The sequence below is a fragment of the Ranitomeya variabilis genome, chromosome 6 (genome assembly GCF_051348905.1).
Source record: "Ranitomeya variabilis isolate aRanVar5 chromosome 6, aRanVar5.hap1, whole genome shotgun sequence".
NCBI classification, from domain to species: Eukaryota; Metazoa; Chordata; class Amphibia; order Anura; family Dendrobatidae; genus Ranitomeya; species Ranitomeya variabilis.
In genome coordinates, this window is record NC_135237.1 from 229,584,203 (window position 1) to 229,607,917 (window position 23,715).

A 23,715-nucleotide genomic window follows, 5' to 3' on the forward strand; every position below is an offset into this window, starting at 1 on the left:
CATCTTAGGAATAACAAGATACTGTATAAATGGGGTTTTCCAACCAAATTGATCGTGATTAAGGAAGATGTCATTTTTGCGCTAACTGACTTAAATAACTCTGACAAATTTATTCATGATCTAGGCCTGCCACCCATGGAGAGATCAAGTTCTGGACGCAAAGACAGCGGAGTTTCTGATCATCTTCCAAGACATGTCAAGCCCTCGTGGATCACGAAGAAAAACAGATAAAGTTTTTGAACTGTGTTAGGCTGGCCCCACTCACTTGGCCCTTAATTTCACCCCCTAAACTTTGAATGAGTACTTACTCATTTACACACACACTTCGGTGTGCATCAACTGTTGGTTTTATAACCCACTTTTTTGCTGGTTGCAATTATGTTATTTTTATCTTTTATCTGTATGCAGGTCTGTGTGCATCTCTACTAAGCGGAGACCGTCGTTTGCTTTCACTTTCATCTGATCTGGAAGGGTTCATCATCATCGTCATGTTGGGGATACAGGTTCTGTGTAGGTTGCCTCTTTTGTTTCTACAGGGTTTGCTGGTCTTATTAATCTCCTTCTCTGTGGACAATTCTAATTGTAAATACAGACATCACTACATAATCTACAAACACCAATACTATGTCTTTAAATATTGTGTCCTATAACGTGAATGGTTTGAACAACCCCTACAAGAGATTTACTCTTTGGAAAGATATGCGTAGACTTAAAGCTGATATAGTCCTGCTTCAGGAAACTCATTTATTAGAATCTGATAACCATAGACTCCGAAATAAATATTTCTCGCAAATATTCTTTTCAAACAGTGAAAAGAAAAAAGCGGGGGTTGCGATAGCCATTCACAAGGATTTACCTTTTAAAATAATAGACACAATGAAGGACGAGGAAGGTAGACAAATCACTATTAAGGGAAAATTGGGAGATGTTAATTTCACCATTGCTAATATACATGCCCCTAATTCAAGTCAAATTCGCTTTCTTAATAGATTCAAAAAAAAACTGGAGGACTTCAGTGAGGGTCATGTTGTATGGGGCGGGGATTTTAATCATATTGTTGATCCCCATTTGGATTGCTCCCACCCGCTGACCTATTATAAAAAACAAAATTTATCTTACTGGCTAAGACAATCTGGATTACAAGACAGCTGTAGAGTGCTGAATACTAATTCAAAAGAATTCACAAGATATTGTCCATATAATAAATCCTTCACTAGGATTGACCATATTTTCACAAGTCTTTCAGTTTTAGATCTATATGAAAAATTTGTCACGGGCCCAATCACTTGGTCAGACCATGCACCTATCCTCCTTAGACTTAAAAATACAGATAGAGAAAATAAATCATACAATTGGAAATACAGTAAATTCATAACCAATACACAGGAAAATTCCAAATTAATAGAACAAACCATCTCCCACTATTTTGTTGAAAACTCTACACAAGAAATCAACCCAGAGATATTATGGCAAGCCCACAAGTGTGTGATTAGGGGAACATTAATTCAGCTTGGAGCTAAACAAAAAAAAATAAGAGAGTTTAGACAGAAAGAACTAATAGAAAAAATTAAAATCCTGGAAGCCTCTGCTCAAAATGATAGTAGTTTTGATAAACACAAAGAATTGCATATTTGTAGGCTAGATCTTAGGAATCTATTAATTGCTCAGTATGATAAAAAAGCCACTTTTTTTGGGGCTGGATACTATACGGACAATAATAGACCAACTAGGCTGATGGCCAACAAATTCAAACCTATAAAGATGAGAAAGGTGGTTGATAGAATATCATTGGCTTCTGGCGATGTTCTAAAACCAAAGGACATCGCAAAGGCTTTCAGGGATTATTACTTTAAACTATATAACCTGAAAGATAATATAGATGTCTCACCTCCCTCCCAAGACCAAATTGATTTATTTCTAGAGAAAATAAAACTGGGGAGCCTTACGCCAGAGCAAAGAGAAACACTTGATATGCCCTTTAGCGAGAAAGAGGTTATGAATGTTATTAATGCCTTTAAAATTAACAAAGCACCGGGTCCAGACGGTTTCACGAGTGAGTACTACAAACAGTTTCAAAAATTGCTTACCTTTACCCACCTTACCCAGACACTCAATTTTATCAGAGTGAATGGAAAATGTGACAATGAAATGCTCAAAGCCACAATAGTAGTCATTCCTAAACCCAATAAAGATACAACAAAAATTGAAAATTTTAGACCAATTTCACTACTAAATACCGACATTAAAGCATATGCAAAAATCATAGCAAATAGACTACAACACATTATTCCAGATGTTGTTCACCCTGATCAGGTTGGTTTTGTCAAACAAAGACAAACATACGATAGCACTAGACGGGTGTTGAATCTTCTTTCTCTATGTAACCGTAGGCAGATTCCCAGTTTATTCATCACTTTAGACGCTGAAAAAGCGTTTGATCGTTTGAGCTGGGACTTTGCATTTGCGGTACTCAAGAAATTAAATTTTAGTCCAAACCTAATCAATAGCATACAAACATTATACTCTGCCCCTTCAGCCGCTGTATTTGTTAACAACATAATGTCAGAACAGTTCCCGATCTCTAACGGCACGAGGCAGGGATGCCCACTTTCCCCTCTGATTTTTATCCTTAGTCTTGAACCGTTAGCTCAGTACATCAGGGACTCTGAAGAGATTAAAGGTATATCCTCAGGCAACATAGATCATAAAATTGGATTATATGCGGATGATATTATCCTAACCTTGTCAAACCCAATTAGCTCAATCAAATACGCTTGGGAAATTATAAAGGACTTTGGTAGAGTTTCTCTCTATAAATTGAACCATTCCAAAACTATTGTACTATCTCTCTATTTATCAACTCAAACGAAACAGATACTACACAGTTCCTACCCTTTCATATGGAACCGTACCCAAACCCCTTACCTGGGCATCTTATTGACGAATGATATACACAATCTATACAAGATCAACGCTGATCACGTTTATAACGAAATAGAACAAACTATTAAAACCATTTCAAAATCCCCTTCCTCATGGCTTGGAAAAATTACCTTGTATAAAATGCTTCTCCTTCCTAAAATTCTATATTTCTTTAGGAATGTCCCCCTACCACTTCCCAATCTTATTTTACAAAATTTGATTAAACAAATGAACAGATTTATATGGCCTAAGGGGAAATCGAGGATAAAAAAACAAATTTTGATTCGTTCTAAAGAGAACGGGGGAATTGCTCTTCCGGATATAAGCGCATATTACCACTCCAGTATCCTTGACCAAACCAAATTATGGTTCAGGAATACTGAAAATTTGGAATGGCCCAAAATGGAATTAACCTCCATGCCCAACCAGGAACCCCTTTTATATCTATATAGATTCTTTATAAAGCATCAGAAAGTTGAGAGTATTCATAATCCCATCATCAAGGCGGCAGTTCAAAGCTGGATACATTTTCAAGCTCATAAATCCAACAGACCTCCTCATCCTGTCTACCCACTCCCCATTTCATACTTGCTCCCGGTTAGGCCCACACTTAGATTTCGTTTTGAAAAGTGGTCGACACTAGGGATTAAGTATATCCATGATATGCTGGAAGCTAATAAATTTGTTCCCTTTCAAATACTGAAAGATAGATTTAGGATTGAGAGTTGTGAATTTATGAATTATTATTTGCTTAAAGAGGAGTATAAAAGATTAGAACTAAACACTCCCAAAAAAATATTACTTAATCAAACTGCCATTAATTTTTTCAAAACCCCACCTCTAAAAAACAAGAGCTGTCTGAGGTCCTTCTATAATATATTGACTGACAAATATACTTTTAGCAGCTCGGGTTCCTTTGAGAAATGGGCACAAAGATTAAATAAAACAATTTCACCATCTCAATGGACACAATCATTCAAATTAGCTACGAAAGCCTCCAGATGCTCGAATACCCTGGAAACCCATTATAAACTAATTCAGAGATATTATTTAACTCCCAATAGACTTAAACATTTTATTAAGGGTCATGATGGGATGTGTTGGAGGAAATGTGGTCAGTCAGCAGATTTGCTACATGTTTTCTGGTCCTGTCCCCTTCTGAAAAATTTCTGGTCTGAGATTTTCTTAATAATTTCACTTCTGACTGGGGAAACTATATTGCCATGCCCTGATATGGCCTTATTGCTTTATTAATCTACATCAATTCAAAATGGACAGATTTCTAGCAGCTCATGTTCTAATGTCCGCAAGCTATTTGATTGTGAAAGAGTGGAATAACATTCGCCCGCCCAACGTGAAACATTTGATATTGTTGATCGATAGACATTTTGTATATGAGGAAATTTATTATACTAATCTTCTATCCAAAGATCGTTTTCATGCCAGATGGGGTAAATGGTCACAATTAAAAAAGCAATTTGACGGTTTCTTTTCCTGATTGTACACTTGTACCTGCTATAGAATATTTACTACAGTTATACAGATACAGTTATGTTTTGTTATTCGTTTTCTTTGTTTAAACTCAATAAAAATCTAATTGAAATGAAATACAAAGAATCAGGATCCATTGTCCTAAGGCTTGGAAAAATGCCAGGCCATGCATGAAGTAAATAGGTGTAATTCCATAGCAGTTGTAAAGATAAGTTACCCAAGTCCTGTCCCTCGGGAAAAAAACAAAGGAAGCCCTTTACCCCACGCGTATCGACGCTACTCAAGCGTCTTCATCAGAGGAAAAAGTGACACGCTACACGCTACACTCTACACTCTACACGCTACACTCTACACCCTACACGCTACACCCTACACTCTACACGCTACATGCTACACTCTACACCCTACACAATACACGCTACTTGCTACACCCTACATGCTACACTCTACACGCTACACGCTACACGCTACACCCTACACGGTACACCCTACACCCTACACCCTACACGCTACAATCTACACGCTACACACTATACGCTACACGCTAGACGCTACACTCTACACGCTACACGCTACACGCTACACCCTACACGCTACACCCTACACTCTACACCCTACAACCAACACGCTACACGCTACACGCTACACCCTGCACGCTACACGCTACACCCTACACGCTACACTCTACACCCTACACGCTACACCCTACACTCTACACCCTACACCCTACACACTACACGCTACTCGCTACACTCTACACCCTACACGCTACACTCTACACTCTACTCCCTACTCTCTACACGCTACACTCTATACCCTACACTATACACGCTACGCGCTACACGCTACACACTACACACTACACGCTACACTTTACACTCTACACGCTACACACTACACGCTACACGCTACACTCTACACCCTACACCCTACTCTACATGCTACACGGTACATGATACACGCTACACGCTACACGCTACACCCTACACGCTACACGCTACACTCCACACCCTACACGCTACACCCTACACCCTACTCCCTACACTCTACACGCTACACGCTACACCCTACACCCTACACTGTACACCCTACACCCTACATGCTACACTCTACACTCTGCTCCCTACTCTCTACACGCTACACTCTATACCCTACACTCTACACGCTACGCGCTACACGCTACACACTACACGCTACACCCTACACGCTACACTTTACACTCTACACGCTACACTCCACACTCTACACACTACACTCTACACCCTACACCCTACACCCTACTCTACATGCTACACGCTACACGCTACATGCTACACCCTACACGCTTCACCCTACACCCTACACGCTACACGCTACACGCTACACTCTACACCCTACACTCTACACCCTACACGCTACACGCTACACGCTACACTCTACACGCTAAACGCTACAGCTTATACCCTACACTCTACACCGTACACCCTACACGCTACACTCTACACCCTGCACGCTACACCCTACACCCTACACCCTACATGCTACACCCTACACTCTACACCCTACACCCTACATGCTACACTCTACACCCTACACCCTACTCTACATGCTACACGCTACACGGTACATGATACACGCTACACCCTACACGCTACACGCTACACCCTACACGCTACACGCTACACGCTACAATCTACACCCTACACGCTACACCCTACACCCTACTCCCTACACTCTACACGCTACACGCTACACCCTACACCCTACACTGTACACCCTACACCCTGCACGCTACACTCTATACCCTACACTCTACACGCTACGCGCTACACGCTACACACTACACGCTACACCCTACACGCTACACTTTACACTCTACACTCTGCTCCCTACTCTCTACACGCTACACTCTATACCCTACACTCTACACGCTACGCGCTACACGCTACACACTACACGCTACACCCTACACGCTACACTTTACACTCTACACGCTACACTCTACACTCTACACACTACACTCTACACCCTACACCCTACACCCTACTCTACATGCTACACGCTACACGCTACATGCTACACCCTACACGCTACACCCTACACCCTACACGCTACACGCTACACGCTACACGCTACACTCTACACCCTACACTCTACACCCTACACGCTACACGCTACACGCTACACGCTACACTCTACACGCTAAACGCTACAGCTTATACCCTACACTCTACACCGTACACCCTACACGCTACACTCTACACCCTACACGCTACACCCTACACCCTACACCCTACATGCTACACCCTACTCTCTACACCCTACACCCTACACGCTACACCCTACGCCCTGCACGCCACACACTACACTCTACACGCTACACCCTACACACTACACTCTACACGCTACACGCTACACGCTACACGCTACACTCTACACCCTACACGCTACACTCTACACCCTACACACTACACTCTATACGCTACACGGTACACGCTACACGCTACGCCCTACACCCTACACGCTACATGTTACACTCTACACCCTACACGCTACACTCTACACCCTACACGCTACACCCTACACCCTACACGCTACACACTACACGCTACACTCTACACCCTACACGCTGCACTCTATACGCTACACGGTACACGCTACACGCTACACCCTACACCCTACATGCTACACGCTACACCCTACACTGTACACCCTACACCCTACACGCTACACTCTACACGCTACATGCTACACCCTACACTCTACACCCTACACGCTATACGCTACACTCTACACACTGCACGCTACACGCTACACGCTACACCCTACACGCTACACTCTACACGCTACACGCTACACTCTACACCCTACACGCAACACGCTACACTCTACACCCTACACGCTACACTCTGCATGCTACACCCTACACCCTACACGCTACACTCTACACGCTACACGCTACACTCTACACCATACACGCTACACCCTACACTCTACACCCTACACCCTACACGCTATACCCGACACCCTACACCCTACATGCTTCACCCTACACGCTACACTCTACACTCTACACCCTAAACGCTACATGCTACACTCTACACGCTACACTCTACACCCTACACGCTATACGCTACACTCTACACCCTACACCCTACACTCTACACCCTACACGCTACACGCTACACTCTACACCCTACACCCTACACACGCTACACGCTACACCCTACACTCTACACGCTACATGCTACACTCTACACCCTACACGATACATGCTACACCCTACACGCTACAGCCTACACGCTACACGCTACACTCTACACCCTACAAGCTACACGCTACACGCTACACCCTACACTCTACACCCTACACCGTACACGCTACACGCTACACTCTACACGCTACACCCTTCACTCTACACCCTACACCCTACATGCTACACTCTACACCCTACACGGTACACCCTACAATCTACATGCTACATGCTACACTCTACACTCTACACCCTACACCCTACACGCTACATGCTACACTCTACACCCTACACGCTACACTCTACACCCTACACGCTACATGCTACACTCTACACCATACACCCTACACGCTACATGCTACACGCTACACTCTACACCCTACACGCTACACGCTAGGGTGTAGAGTGTAATATGTAGCGTGTAGTTTGTAGCGTTTAGCTTGTAGGGTGTAGCGTGTAGCGTGTAGGGTGTAGAGTGTAGCGTGTAGCGTGTAGCATGTAGGGTGTAGGGTGTAGAGTGTAGAGTGTAGCGTGTAGGGTGTAGAGTGTAGGGTGTAGGATGTAGAGTGTAGGGTTTAGAGTGTAATTTGTAGCGTGTAGGGTGTAGCGTGTAGCATGTAGGGTGTAGGGTGTGGAGTGTAGGGTGTAGGGTGTAGAGTGTAGCGTGTAGCGTGTAGGGTGTAGAGTGTAGGGTGTAGCGTGTAGGGTGTAGAGTGTAGCATGTAGGGTGTAGCGTGTAGCGTGCAGGGTGTAGAGTGTAGCGTATAGCGTGTAGGGTGTAGAGTGTAGGGTGTAGCGTGTAGGGTGTAGAGTGTAGGGTGTAGCGTGTAGGGTGTAGAGTGTAGCGTGTAGCGTGTAGGGTGTAGGGTGTAGGGTGTAGGGTGTAGCGTGTAGGGTGTAGAGTGTAGCGTGTAGCGTGTAGGGTGTAGGGTGTAGGGTGTAGCATGTAGTGTGTAGCGTGTAGCGTGTAGGGTGTAGCGTGTAGCATGTAGCGTGTAGCGTGTAGCATGTAGAGTGTAGGGTGTAGGGTGTAGCATGTAGAGTGTAGGGTGTAGGGTGTAGCGTGTAGAGTGTAGGGTATAGAGTGTAGCGTCTAGGGTGTAGAGTGTAGCGTGTAGCGTGTAGGGTGTAGAGTGTAGCGTGTAGGGTGTAGAATATAGCGTGTAGAGAGTAGGGTGTAGGGTGTAGAGTGTAGGGTGTAGGGTGTAGAGTGTAACGTGTAGCGTGTAGGGTGTAGCATGTAGCGTGTAGGGTGTAGGGTGTAGAGTGTAGGGTGTAGCGTGTAGGGTGTAGCGTGTAGCGTGTAGGGTGTAGGGTGTAGAGTGTAGGGTGTAGCGTGTAGGGTGTAGCGTGTATCGTGTAGCGTGTAGAGTGTAGCGTCTAGCGTATAGGGTGTAGCGTGTAGCGTGTAGATTGTAGCGTGTAGGGTGTAGGGTGTAGGGTGTAGCGTGTAGCGTGTAGGGTGTAGAGTGTAGCATGTAGTGTGTAGGGTGTAGGGTGTAGAGTGCAGAGTGTAGGGTGTAGAGTGTAGCGTGTAGAGTGTAGGGTGTAGAGTGTAGGGTGTAGAGTGTAACGTGTAGTGTGTAGGGTGTAGCGTGTAGGGTGTAGCGTGTAGCGTGTAGGGTGCAGGGTGTAGAGTGTAACATGTAGCGTGTAGGGTGTAGCGTGTAGCGTGTATGGTGTAGCGTGTAGCGTGTAGTGTGTAGCGTGTAGGGTGTAGGGTGTAGAGTGTAGCGTGTAGGGTGTAGGGTGTAGAGTGCAGAGTGTAGGGTGTAGAGTGTAGCGTGTAGAGTGTAGGGTGTAGAGTGTAGGGTGTAGAGTGTAACGTGTAGTGTGTAGGGTGTAGCGTGTAGCGTGTAGGGTGTAGCGTGTAGCGTGTAGGGAGCAGGGTGTAGAGTGTAGCGTGTAGGGTGTAGAGTGTAACGTGTAGCGTGTAGGGTGTAGTGTGTAGGGTGTAGGGTGTAGAGTGTAACGTGTAGCGTGTAGGGTGTAGCGTGTAGCGTGTAGGGTGTAGGGTGTAGAGTGTAGCGTGTTGCATGTAGGGTGTAGAGTGTAGCGTGTAGAGTGTAGCGTGTAGCGTGTAGCGTGTAGAGTGTAGCGTGTAGGGTGTAGAGTATAGTGTGTAGCGTGTAGGGTGTATGGTGTAGAGTGTAGAGTGTAGCATGTAGCGTGTAGCGTGTAGAGTGTAGCGTGTAGGGTGTAGAGTGTAGCGTGTTGCATGTAGGGTGTACAGTGTAGCGTGTAGCGTGTAGAGTGTAGGGTGTAGAGTGTAGCGTGTAGCGTGTAGAGTGTAGGGTGTAGAGTGTAGCGTGTTGCGTGTGGAGTGTAGCGTGTAGGTTGTAGAGTGTAGCGTGTAGCGTGTAGGGTGTAGGGTGTAGCGTGTAGCGTGTAGAGTGCAGAGTGTAGCGTGTAGCATGTAGAGTTTAGAGTGTAGCGTGTAGGGTGTAGAGTGTAGCGCGTAGCGTGTAGGGTGTAGGGTGTAGAGTGTAGCGTGTAGCGTGTAGTGTACGGTGTAGAGTGTAGGGTGTAGCGTGTAGGGTGTAGAGTGTAGCATGTAGCGTGTAGCGTGTAGGGTGTAGGGTGTAGATTGTAGCGTGTAGGGTGCAGGGTGTAGAGTGTAGCGTGTAGGGTGTAGAGTGTAACGTATAGCGTGTAGGGTGTAGCGTGTAGCGTGTAGGGTGTAGGGTGTAGAGTGTAACGTGTAGCGTGTAGGGTGTAGCGTGTAGCGTGTAGGGTGTAGCGTGTAGCGTGTAGTGTGTAGCGTGTAGAGTGTAGGGTGTAGAGTGTAGCGTGTAGGGTGTAGCATGTAGCGTGTAGGGTGTAGGGTGTAGAGTGTAGAGTGTAGCGTTTAGGGTGAAGCATGTAGGGTGTAGGGTGTCGGGTATAGCGTGTAGGGTGTAGGGTGTAGAGTGTAGGGTGTAGCGTGTATGGTGTAGAGTGTAGCGTGTAGCGTGCAGAGTATAGCGTGTAGGGTGTAGCGTGTAGCGTGCAGAGTGTAGCGTGTAGGGTATAGAGTGTAGCGTGTTGCGTGTAGGGTGTAGAGTGTAGCGTGTAGCGTGTAGAGTGTAGAGTGTAGCGTGTAGAGTGTAGGGTGTAGAGTATAGCGTGTAGCGTGTAGGGTGTAGGGTGTAGAGTGTAGAGTGTAGCATGTAGCGTGTAGCGTGTAGAGTGTAGCGTGTAGCGTGTAGAGTGTAGGGTGTAGCGTGTAGCGTGTAGCGTGTAGAGTGTAGGGTGTAGAGTGTAGCGTGTAGCGTGTAGAGTGTAGAGTGTAGCGTGTAGGGTGTAGAGTGTAGCGTGTAGCGTTTAGGGTGTAGGGTGTAGAGTGTAGCGTGTAGCGTGTAGAGTGTACGGTGTAGAGTGTAGGGTGTAGCGTGTAGGGTGTAGAGTGTAGCGTGTAGCGTGTAGCGTGTAGGGTTAAGCTACACACTACACACTAAACACAAAAAGAAAAGGATATGCAAACCAATGGGATCCACGTTAAATAGTCAATTTTATTGTACAAAAATAGTAATCCACAAACAGAACCAGGCAAAACATACATTTAAAAACATTTAAAACACTAGTATGGCTGAATAGGCCATAAGTAATTTTACCCGAGGGAATGAAGGAAGCTAATACTTTACAGCATATGTGAGACAGGAGAAATAACCAGAGAGAAAAAATTGCTAGGTATGCGGGTACACCAATCTTAGTCAAATCTACATATAAGAAGCCTATTGTTTACTGCCAACTGTGACCCCCTGAGTACTATGACAGGAAACATATACTCCAGCCTAGTATCTGGAAGAAATACATCATGGATCCTATTTTGTTCAACACAGCATGCGTGCGCACAGTTGGTAAGCAAATGAAAGCAGACCCCTATAGAAAGGTAATCAGGGAAATAGATATGCTGCAGTACTACAAAATCCTAGTTATTTGGATAAATGTATGCATACAGACGCCTTGTGGAAATACAAAGAATCAGGATCCATTGTCCTAAGGCTTGGAAAAATGCCAGGCCATGCATGAAGTAAATAGGTGTAATTCCATAGCAGTTGTAAAGATAAGTTACCCAAGTCCTGTCCCTCGGGAAAAAAACAAAGGAAGCCCTTTACCCCACGCGTATCGACGCTACTCAAGCGTCTTCATCAGAGGAAAAAGTGACACGCTACACGCTACACTCTACACTCTACACGCTACACTCTACACCCTACACGCTACACCCTACACTCTACACGCTACATGCTACACTCTACACCCTACACAATACACGCTACTTGCTACACCCTACATGCTACACTCTACACGCTACACGCTACACGCTACACCCTACACGGTACACCCTACACCCTACACCCTACACGCTACAATCTACACGCTACACACTATACGCTACACGCTAGACGCTACACTCTACACGCTACACGCTACACGCTACACCCTACACGCTACACCCTACACTCTACACCCTACAACCAACACGCTACACGCTACACGCTACACCCTACACGCTACACCCTACACTCTACACCCTACACCCTACACGCTACACGCTACACGCTACACCCTACACGCTACACCCTACACTCTACACCCTACACGCTACACCCTACACGATACACGTTACACTCTACACCCTACACCCTACACTCTACACCCTACACCCTACTCTCTACACTCTACACTCTACACCCTACACGCTACACTCTACACCCTACACCCTACACGCTACACGCTACACTCTACACGCTAAACGCTACAGCTTATACCCTACACTCTACACCGTACACCCTACATGCTACACTCTAAACCCTACACGCTACACCCTACACCCTACACCCTACATGCTACACCCTACACTCTACACCCTACACCCTACACGCTACACCCTACGCCCTGCACGCCACACACTACACTCTACACGCTACACCCTACACCCTACACTGTACACCCTACACCCTACACGCTACACGCTACACTCTACACGCTACACCCTACACTCTACACCCTACACCCTACACGCTATACGCTACACTCTACACCCTACACCCTACACACTACACGCTACTCGCTACACTCTACACCCTACACGCTACACTCTACACTCTACTCCCTACTCTCTACACGCTACACTCTATACCCTACACTCTACACGCTACGCGCTACACGCTACACACTACACACTACACGCTACACTTTACACTCTACACGCTACACACTACACGCTACACGCTACACTCTACACCCTACACCCTACACTCTGCACCCTACACCCTACTCTCTACACTCTACACTCTACACCCTACACGCTACACTCTACACCCTACACCCTACACGCTACACGCTACACTCTACACGCTAAACGCTACACCCTACACTCTACACCCTACACGCTACACCCTACACGCTACACGTTACACTCTACACCCTACACCCTACACTCTACACCCTACACCCTACTCTCTACACTCTACACTCTACACCGTACACGCTACACTCTACACCCTACACCCTACACGCTACACGCTACACTCTACACGCTAAACGCTACAGCTTATACCCTACACTCTACACCGTACACCCTACATGCTACACTCTACACCCTACACGCTACACCCTACACCCTACATGCTACACCCTACACTCTACACCCTACACCCTACACGCTACACCATACGCCCTGCACGCCACACACTACACTCTACACGCTACACCCTACACCCTACACTGTACACCCTACACCCTACACGCTACACGCTACACTCTACACGCTACACCCTACACTCTACACCCTACACCCTACACGCTATACGCTACACTCTACACCTGCACGCTACACGCTACACCCTACACGCTACACTCTACACCCTACACGCTACACCCTACACCCTACACCCTACACACTACACGCTACTCGCTACACTCTACACCCTACACGCTACACTCTACACTCTACTCCCTACTCTCTACACGCTACACTCTATACCCTACACTCTACACGCTACGCGCTACACGCTACACACTACACACTACACGCTACACTTTACACTCTACACGCTACACACTACACGCTACACGCTACACTCTACACCCTACACCCTACACTCTACACCCTACACCCTACTCTCTACACTCTACACTCTACACCCTACACGCTACACTCTACACCCTACACCCTACACGCTACACGCTACACTCTACACGCTAATTGCTACAGCTTATACCCTACACTCTACACCGTACACCCTACATGCTACACTCTACACCCTACACGCTACACCCTACACCCTACACCCTACATGCTACACCCTACACTCTACACCCTACACCCTACACGCTACACCCTACGCCCTGCACGCCACACACTACACTCTACACGCTACACCCTACACCCTACACTGTACACCCTACACCCTACACGCTACACGCTACACTCTACACGCTACACCCTACACTCTACACCCTACACCCTACACGCTATACGCTACACTCTACACCTGCACGCTACACGCTACACCCTACACGCTACACTCTACACCCTACACGCTACACCCTACACTCTACACCCTACACCCTACACACTACACGCTACTCGCTACACTCTACACCCTACACGCTACACTCTACACTCTACTCCCTACTCTCTACACGCTACACTCTATACCCTACACTCTACACGCTACGCGCTACACGCTACACACTACACACTACACGCTACACTTTACACTCTACACGCTACACACTACACGCTACACGCTACACTCTACACCCTACACCCTACTCTACATGCTACACGCTACACGGTACATGATACACGCTACACCCTACTCGCTACACGCTACACCCTACACGCTACACGCTACACTCCACACCCTACACGCTACACCCTACACCCTTCTCCCTACACTCTACACGCTACACGCTACACCCTACACTGTACACCCTACACCCTACACGCTACACTCTACACTCTGCTTCCTACACGCTACACCCTACACCCTTCTCCCTACACTCTACACGCTACGCGCTACACGCTACACACTACACGCTACACCCTACACGCTACACTTTACACTCTACACGCTACACTCCACACTCTACACACTACACTCTACACCCTACACCCTACAACCTACTCTACACGCTACACGCTACACGCTACACTCTACACGCTAAACGCTACAGCTTATACCCTACACTCTACACCGTACACCCTACATGCTACACTCTACACCCTACACGCTACACCCTACACCCTACACCCTACATGCTACACCCTACACTCTACACCCTACACCCTACACGCTACACCCTACGCCCTGCACGCCACACACTACACTCTACACGCTACACCCTACACCCTACACTGTACACCCTACACCCTACACGCTACACGCTACACTCTACACGCTACACCCTACACTCTACACCCTACACCCTACACACTACACGCTACTCGCTACACTCTACACCCTACACGCTACACTCTACACTCTACTCCCTACTCTCTACACGCTACACTCTATACCCTACACTCTACACGCTACGCGCTACACGCTACACACTACACACTACACGCTACACTTTACACTCTACACGCTACACACTACACGCTACATGCTACACTCTACACCCTACACCCTACTCTACATGCTACACGCTACACGGTACATGATACACGCTACACCCTACTCGCTACACGCTACACCCTACACGCTACACGCTACACTCCACACCCTACACGCTACACCCTACACCCTTCTCCCTACACTCTACACGCTACACGCTACACCCTACACCCTACACTGTACACCCTACACCCTACACGCTACACTCTACACTCTGCTCCCTACCCTCTACACGCTACACTCTATACCCTACACTCTACACGCTACGCGCTACACGCTACACACTACACGCTACACCCTACACGCTACACTTTACACTCTACACGCTACACTCCACACCCTACACCCTACACCCTACTCTACATGCTACACGCTACACGCTACATGCTACACCCTACACGCTTCACCCTACACCCTACACGCTACACGCTACACGCTACACTCTACACCCTACACTCTACACCCTACACGCTACACGCTACACGCTACACTCTACACGCTAAACGCTACAGCTTATACCCTACACTCTACACCGTACACCCTACACACTACACTCTACACCCTACACGCTACACCCTACACCCTACACCCTACATGCTACACCCTACACTCTACACCCTACACCCTACACGCTACACTCTACACCCTACACCCTACTCTACATGCTACACGCTACACGGTACATGATACACGCTACACCCTACACGCTACACGCTACACCCTACACGCTACACGCTACACGCTACACTCTACACCCTACATGCTACACCCTACACCCTACTCCCTACACTCTACATGCTACACGCTACACCCTACACCCTACACTGTACACCCTACACTCTGCACGCTACACTCTACACTGCTCCCTACTCTCTACACGCTACACTCTATACCCTACACTCTACACGCTACGCGCTACACGCTACACCCTACACGCTACACTTTACACTCTACACGCTACACTCCACACTCTACACACTACACTCTACACCCTACACCCTACACCCTACTCTACATGCTACACGCTACACGCTACATGCTACACCCTACACGCTTCACCCTACACCCTACACGCTACACGCTACACGCTACACTCTACACCCTACACTCTACACCCTACACGCTACACGCTACACGCTACACTCTACACGCTAAACGCTACAGCTTATACCCTACACTCTACACCGTACACCCTACACGCTACACTCTACACCCTGCACGCTACACCCTACACCCTACATGCTACACCCTACACTCTACACCCTACACCCTACATGCTACACTCTACACCCTACACCCTACTCTACATGCTACACGCTACACGGTACATGATACACGCTACACCCTACACGCTACACGCTACACCCTACACGCTACACGCTACACGCTACAATCTACACCCTACACGCTACACCCTACACCCTACTCCCTACACTCTACACGCTACACGCTACACCCTACACCCTACACTGTACACCCTACACCCTGCACGCTACACTCTACACTCTGCTCCCTACTCTCTACACGCTACACTCTATACCCTACACTCTACACGCTACGCGCTACACGCTACACACTACACGCTAAACCCTACACTTTACACTCTACACGCTACACTCTACACTCTACACACTACACTCTACACCCTACACCCTACACCCTACTCTACATGCTACACGCTACACGCTACATGCTACACGCTACACTCTACACCCTACACTCTACACCCTACACGCTACACGCTACACGCTACACGCTACACTCTACACGCTAAACGCTACAGCTTATACCCTACACTCTACACCGTACACCCTACACGCTACACTCTACACCCTACACGCTACACCCTACACCCTACACCCTACATGCTACACCCTACACTCTACACCCTACACCCTACACGCTACACCCTACGCCCTGCACGCCACACACTACACTCTACACGCTACACCCTACACACTACACTCTACACGCTACACGCTACACGCTACACGCTACACTCTACACCCTACACGCTACACTCTACACCCAACACACTACCCTCTATACGCTACACGGTACACGCTACACGCTACGCCCTACACCCTACACGCTACATGTTACACTCTACACCCTACACGCTACACTCTACACCCTACACGCTACACCCTACACCCTACACGCTACACACTACACGCTACACTCTACACCCTACACGCTGCACTCTATACGCTACACGGTACACGCTACACGCTACACCCTACACCCTACATGCTACACGCTACACCCTACACTGTACACCCTACACCCTACACGCTACACTCTACACGCTACATGCTACACCCTACACTCTACACCCTACACGCTATACGCTACACTCTACACACTGCACGCTACACGCTACACGCTACACCCTACACGCTACACTCTACACCCTACACGCTACACTCTACATGCTACACGCTACATGCTACATGCTACACGCTACACCCTACACGCTACACTCTACACCCTACACCCTACCCCCTACACGCTACACTCTTCACCCTACACGCTACACCCTACACTCTACACCCTACACCCTACACGCTACTCGCTACACTCTACACCCTACCCGCTACACTCTACACGCTACACGCTACACTCTACACTCTACACGCTACACGCTACACTCTACACCCTACACGCAACACGCTACACTCTACACCCTACACGCTACACTCTGCATGCTACACGCTACACCCTACACCCTACACGCTACACTCTACACGCTACACTCTACACCATACACGCTACACCCTACACTCTACACCCTACACCCTACACGCTATACCCGACACCCTACACCCTACATGCTTCACCCTACACGCTACACTCTACACTCTACACCCTACACGCTACATGCTACACTCTACACGCTACACTCTACACCCTACACGCTACACTCTACATCCTACACCCTACACGCTATACGCTACACTCTACACCCTACACCCTACACTCTACACCCTACACGCTACACGCTACACTCTACACCCTACACCCTACACACGCTACACGCTACACCCTACACTCTACACGCTACATGCTACACTCTACACCCTACACGATACATGCTACACCCTACACGCTACAGCCTACACGCTACACGCTACACTCTACACCCTACAAGCTACACGCTACACGCTACACCCTACACTCTACACCCTACACCGTACACGCTACACGCTACACTCTACACGCTACACCCTTCACTCTACACCCTACACCCTACATGCTACACTCTACACCCTACACGGTACACCCTACAATCTACATGCTACATGCTACACTCTACACTCTACACCCTACACCCTACACGCTACATGCTACACTCTACACCCTACACGCTACACTCTACACCCTACACGCTACATGCTACACTCTACACCATACACCCTACACGCTACATGCTACACGCTACACTCTACACCCTACACGCTACACGCTAGGGTGTAGAGTGTAATATGTAGCGTGTAGTTTGTAGCGTTTAGCTTGTAGGGTGTAGCGTGTAGCGTGTAGGGTGTAGAGTGTAGCGTGTAGCGTGTAGCATGTAGGGTGTAGGGTGTAGAGTGTAGAGTGTAGCGTGTAGGGTGTAGAGTGTAGGGTGTAGGATGTAGAGTGTAGGGTTTAGAGTGTAATTTGTAGCGTGTAGGGTGTAGCGTGTAGCATGTAGGGTGTGGAGTGTAGGGTGTAGCGTGTAGGGTGTAGAGTGTAGCGTGTAGCGTGTAGGGTGTAGAGTGTAGGGTGTAGCGTGTAGGGTGTAGAGTGTAGCGTGTAGGGTGTAGCGTGTAGCGTGCAGGGTGTAGAGTGTAGCGTATAGCGTGTAGGGTGTAGAGTGTAGGGTGTAGCGTGTAGGGTGTAGAGTGTAGGGTGTAGTGTGTAGGGTGTAGAGTGTAGCGTGTAGCGTGTAGGGTGTAGGGTGTAGGGTGTAGCGTGTAGGGTGTAGAGTGTAGCGTGTAGCGTGTAGGGTGTAGGGTGTAGGGTGTAGCATGTAGTGTGTAGCGTGTAGCGTGTAGGGTGTAGCGTGTAGCATGTAGCGTGTAGCGTGTAGCATGTAGAGTGTAGGGTGTAGGGTGTAGCATGTAGAGTGTAGGGTGTAGGGTGTAGCGTGTAGAGTGTAGGGTATAGAGTGTAGCGTCAAGGGTGTAGAGTGTAGCGTGTAGCGTGTAGGGTGTAGAGTGTAGCGTGTAGGGTGTAGAATATAGCGTGTAGAGAGTAGGGTGTAGGGTGTAGAGTGTAACGTGTAGCGTGTAGGGTGTAGCATGTAGCGTGTAGGGTGTAGGGTGTAGAGTGTAGGGTGTAGCGTGTAGGGTGTAGCGTGTAGCGTGTAGGGTGTAGGGTGTAGAGTGTAGGGTGTAGCGTGTAGGGTGTAGCGTGTATCGTGTAGCGTGTATAGTGTAGCGTCTAGCGTATAGGGTGTAGCGTGTAGCGTGTAGATTGTAGCGTGTAGGGTGTAGGGTGTAGGGTGTAGCGTGTAGCGTGTAGGGTGTAGAGTGTAGCGTGTAGTGTGTAGGGTGTAGGGTGTAGAGTGCAGAGTGTAGGGTGTAGAGTGTAGCGTGTAGAGTGTAGGGTGTAGAGTGTAGGGTGTAGAGTGTAACGTGTAGTGTGTAGGGTGTAGCGTGTAGCGTGTAGGGTGTAGCGTGTAGCGTGTAGGGTGCAGGGTGTAGAGTGTAACATGTAGCGTGTAGGGTGTAGCGTGTAGCGTGTATGGTGTAGCGTGTAGCGTGTAGTGTGTAGCGTGTAGGGTGTAGGGTGTAGAGTGTAGCGTGTAGGGTGTAGGGTGTAGAGTGCAGAGTGTAGGGTGTAGAGTGTAGCGTGTAGAGTGTAGGGTGTAGAGTGTAGGGTGTAGAGTGTAACGTGTAGTGTGTAGGGTGTAGCGTGTAGCGTGTAGGGTGTAGCGTGTAGCGTGTAGGGAGCAGGGTGTAGAGTGTAGCGTGTAGGGTGTAGAGTGTAACGTGTAGCGTGTAGGGTGTAGTGTGTAGGGTGTAGGGTGTAGAGTGTAACGTGTAGCGTGTAGGGTGTAGCGTGTAGCGTGTAGGGTGTAGGGTGTAGAGTGTAGCGTGTTGCATGTAGGGTGTAGAGTGTAGCGTGTAGAGTGTAACGTGTAGCGTGTAGCGTGTAGAGTGTAGCGTGTAGGGTGTAGAGTATAGTGTGTAGCGTGTAGGGTGTATGGTGTAGAGTGTAGAGTGTAGCATGTAGCGTGTAGCGTGTAGCGTGTAGAGTGTAGGGTGTAGAGTGTAGCGTGTTGCGTGTGGAGTGTAGCGTGTAGCGTGTAGGTTGTAGAGTGTAGCGTGTAGCGTGTAGGGTGTAGGGTGTAGCGTGTAGCGTGTAGAGTGTAGAGTGTAGCGTGTAGCATGTAGAGTTTAGAGTGTAGCGTGTAGGGTGTAGAGTGTAGCGCGTAGCGTGTAGGGTGTAGGGTGTAGAGTGTAGCGTGTAGCGTGTAGTGTACGGTGTAGAGTGTAGGGTGTAGCGTGTAGGGTGTAGTGTGTAGCGTGTAGCGTGTAGCGTGTAGGGTGTAGGGTGTAGATTGTAGCGTGTAGGGTGCAGGGTGTAGAGTGTAGCGTGTAGGGTGTAGAGTGTAACGTGTAGCGTGTAGGGTGTAGCGTGTAGCGTGTAGGGTGTAGGGTGTAGAGTGTAACGTGTAGCGTGTAGGGTGTAGCGTGTAGCGTGTAGGGTGTAGCGTGTAGCGTGTAGTGTGTAGCGTGTAGAGTGTAGGGTGTAGAGTGTAGCGTGTAGGGTGTAGAATGTAGCGTGTAGGGTGAAGCGCGTAGCGTGTATAGTGTAGGGTATAGAGTGTAGCGTGTAGAGAGTAGGGAGCAGAGTGTAGTGTAGCGTGCAGGGTGTAGGGTGTACAGTGTAGGGTGTAGGGTGTAGCGTGTAGCGTGTAGAGTGTAGGGAGTAGGGTGTAGGGTGTAGCGTGTAGGGTGTAGATTGTAGCGTGTAGCGTGTAGCGTGTAGGGTGTAGCGTGTAGCGTGTAGGGTGTAGCGTGTATCATGTACCGTGTAGCGTGTAGCATGTAGAGTAGGGTGTAGGGTGTAGAGTGTAGCATGTAGGGTGTAGGGTGTAGAGTGTAGGGTGTAGCATGTAGGGTGTAGGGTGTAGGGTGTAGCGTGCAGGGTGTAGAGTGTAGCGTGTAGGGTGTACGGTGTAGAGTGTAGGGTATAAGCTGTAGCGTTTAGCGTGTAGAGTGTAGCGTGTAGCGTGTAGCGTGTAGGGTGTAGAGTGTAGGGTGTAGAGTGTAGCGTGTAGCGTGTAGCGTGTAGGGTGTAGGGTGAAGCGTGTAGGGTGTAGCATGTAGCGTGTAGCGTGTAGCATGTAGAGTAGGGTGTAGGGTGTAGGGTGTAGAGTGTAGTGTGTAGAGTGTGGAGTGTAGCGTGTAGAGTGTAAAGTGTAGCGTGTAGGGTGTAGCGTGTAGTGTGTAGCGTGTAGCGCGTAGCGTGTAGAGTGTAGGGTATAGAGTGTAGCGTGTAGAGAGTAGGGAGCAGAGTGTAGAGTGTAGCATGTAGGGTGTAGGGTGTACAGTGTAGGGTGTAGGGTGTAGCGTGTAGCGTGTAGAGTGTAGGGAGTAGGGTGTAGGGTGTAGCGTGTAGGGTGTGGAGTGTAGCGTGTAGCGTGTAGGGTGTAGCGTGTAGCGTGTAGGGTGTAGCGTGTATCATGTACCGTGTAGCGTGTAGCATGTAGAGTAGGGTGTAGGGTGTAGAGTGTAGCGTGTAGCGTGTAGTGTGTAGCGTGTAGAGTGTAAAGTGTAGCGTGTAGTGTGTAGTGTGTAGCGTGTAGCGCGTAGCGTGTAGAGTGTAGGGTATAGAGTGTAGCGTGTAGAGAGTAGGGAGTAGAGTGTAGAGTGTAGCGTGTAGGGTGTAGAGTGTAGCGAGTAGCGTGTAGTGTGTAGGGTGTAGGGTGTAGAGTGTAGGGTGTAGCGTGTAGGGTGTAGAGTGTAGCGTGTAGGGTGTAGAGTGTAGGGTGTAGCGTGTAGAGTGTAGCGTGTAGGGTGTAGGGTGTACAGTGTAGGGTGTAGGGTGTAGCGTGTAGAGTTTAGTGTGTGGCGTGCAGGGCATAGGGTGTAGCGTGTAGGGTGTAGAGTGTAGGGTGTAGCATGTAGGGTGTAGGGTGTAGGGTGTAGGGTGTAGCATGTAGGGTGTACGGTGTAGAGTGTAGGGTATAAGCTGTAGCGTTTAGCGTGTAGAGTGTAGCGTGTAGGGTGTAGCGTGTAGGGTGTAGAGTGTAGGGTGTATCGTGTAGCGTGTAGCGTGTAGGGTGTATCGTGTAGCGTGTAGCGTGTAGGGTGTAGGGTGTAGAGTGTAGGGTGTAGCATGTAGGGTGTAGCGTGTAGCGTGTAGCGTGTAGCGTGTAGGGTGTAGGGTGTAGAGTGTAGGATGTAGCGTGTAGGGTGTAGCGTGTATCGTGTAGCGTGTAGAGTGTAGCGTCTAGCGTGTAGCGTATAGTGTGTAGCGTGTAGCGTGTAGATTGTAGCGTGTAGGGTGTAGGGTGTAGGGTGTAGCGTGTAGCGTGTAGGGTGTAGGGTGTAGGGTGTAGCGTGTAGCGTGTAGCGTGTAGAGTGTAGCATGTAGGGTGTAGCAAGTAGCGTGTACCGTGTAGGGTGTAGCGTGTAGCGTGTAGCGTGTAGCGTGTAGCATGTAGGGTGTAGCAAGTAGCGTGTATTGTGTAGGGTGTAGAGTGTAGCGTGTAGCGTGTAGGGTGTCAATTTTTCCTCTGATGAAGACGCTTGAGTAGCGTCGATACGCGTGGGGTTCAGGGCTTTGTTTTTTTCCCGAGGGACAGGACTTGGGTAACTTATCTTTACTACTGCTATGGAATTACACCTATTTACTTCATGCATGGCCTGGCATTTTTCCAAGCCTTAGGACAATGGATCCTGATTCTTTGTATTTCCACAAGGCGTCTGTATGCATACATTTATCCAAATAACTAGGATTTTGTAGTACTGCAGCATACCTATTTCCCTGATTACCTTTCTATAGGGGTCTGCTTTCATTTGCTTACCAACTGTGCGCACGCATGCTGTGTTGAACAAAATAGGATCCATGATGTATTTCTTCCAGATACTAGGCTGGAGTATATGTTTCCTGTCATAGTACTCAGGGGGTCACAGTTGGCAGTAAACAATAGGCTTCTTATATGTAGATTTGACTAAGATTGGTGTACCCGCATACCTAGCAATTTTTTCTCTCTGGTTATTTCTCCTGTCTCACATATGCTGTAAAGTATTAGCTTCCTTCATTCCCTCGGGTAAAATTACTTATGGCCTATTCAGCCATACTAGTGTTTTAAATGTTTTTAAATGTATGTTTTGCCTGGTTCTGTTTGTGGATTACTATTTTTGTACAATAAAATTGACTATTTAACGTGGATCCCATTGGTTTGCATATCCTTTTCTTTTTGTGTTTAGTGTGTAGTGTGTAGCTTAACCCTACACGCTA